This window comes from Capsicum annuum, chromosome 2 (genome assembly GCF_002878395.1).
Source record: "Capsicum annuum cultivar UCD-10X-F1 chromosome 2, UCD10Xv1.1, whole genome shotgun sequence".
Lineage (NCBI taxonomy): Eukaryota > Viridiplantae > Streptophyta > Magnoliopsida > Solanales > Solanaceae > Capsicum > Capsicum annuum.
In genome coordinates this window covers 75,458,990-75,460,553 of record NC_061112.1, presented here as the reverse complement: position 1 = coordinate 75,460,553, position 1,564 = coordinate 75,458,990, and the positions used below count along the sequence as shown (strand labels likewise).

The window sequence follows — 1,564 nt, the reverse complement described above, 5'->3', positions numbered from 1 at the left end:
TACCTCATATTTTCTTTCATAAATTGCCCACAAATCTATGCTCTGTCGGATAAATTTGTAATCTGTCTGTTAGGAGAGATGTATCGTCTTTGCGTATGGTCATGAATTCTTGATATTTTTGTTTATAAGTCCCAACATACTCTTTAATATATTATGTTGTTGCTTTATTTTTGAAAAAAATAAATGTATCTCATATTTTCTTTCGTATAATCGCCCACAAATTTATAATCTGTCGGGTTGATACATAATCTGTCTGTTAGGAGAGATGCGTCAGCTTCGCATATGGTCATGAATTTTTGCGAAGAAACTCCAGCGAAAGATTTTTTGGTGGGAGATTTATTTCCCCTTTTAATTCAGTTGTTGGCTTGTCCCTCTGTGGACTAGTTTGTAATTATTAAAACTTGTAAAAAAATTTAAATCACAGAAAAAATAATTATTCACAAAATGGATCATCTCCCTAAATAAAAAAAACTTATGATCCATTTAATAAAAAAATAGACTTAAAAGTTCTCTTTAACAAAGTCTCCCCATAGTCGAAGCCCAATTGTATATGTTTTAACTTTTAATTGTCAATTAAATTCAGTTTTCTTTTCCATCAGTCCCTTCTGAAAATACTCTTAAAAAGGTCCTGTAAAGAAAATTATATTATTTGTTATCAAAATAGTTGGATCCAACTTAGCATCAAGGCCCATTAGCTCAGTTGGTTAGAGCGTTGTGCTAATAACGCGAAGGTCGCAGGTTCTAGACCTGCATGGGCCAAACGCAAGGTTGCCACGTTAATTCAAAGTTATTTATAGGCACCTATGTACTTCAGGGTCGTTTGGTAGAGTGTATAAGAATAATGATGAATAAGGTATACTAGTAATGCTGGTATTAGTTATGCAGACATTATTTCTTATACAGTGTTCGCAGGTTCGAGACCTACATGGGCCAATTTTTTCTTAAATTATATGCAAAAAAAAATTAAGGATAGTGAATGAGCTCTCTTCTAGTCATTTTTTGGTATTCATTCTTGAGGATTGGAAGGGAGGAAATATAAAAAGAAAATAGAAACGCAAGGTTGCCACGTTAATCCAAAGTTATTTACTGGCACCTATGTTCTTAGGGGTCGTTTGGTAGAGTGTATAAGAATAATGCTGAATAAAGTATATTAGTAATGCTTGTATTATTAATGCAAGTATTAGTAATGCTGGTATTAGTTATGCAGGCATTATTTCTTATACAGTGTCTGGTTTGAAGTATTAAAAATAATATATATTTACATATTTTTTATAAAATAATATTTATTTTCCGAAATACCCTTTTTATATATGAGCACCAACAATTCTATACTACTGTGTATACATAGGAACACCGATATGTTTGAAATACACTACTGTAGATTTCAATTCTACAGTAAAATTGATAATTTTCTAACATAAAATTTAAAAGAAAAAAAAACGAAAAGGAATATGAAATTTAATGTAATTCCTTTTCATGAATAAAAAGAAGACCTTTGTCTTTGTCTCACAGCAAACATCAAGCTACTGCACCGTGAGGGAAAGATTGTCAGCTAACTGGTATC

At 31.4% G+C, this 1,564-nt stretch overlaps 1 non-coding gene across 1 annotated transcript; it reads left to right on the top strand.

The window, feature by feature from the left end:
* The first annotated feature begins 685 nt into the window (after positions 1 to 685).
* On the top strand, positions 686 to 759 carry TRNAI-AAU. Its single transcript has one exon. It is a non-coding gene; the product is annotated as a tRNA-Ile (tRNA).
* Positions 760 to 1,564: the final 805 nt, after the last annotated feature.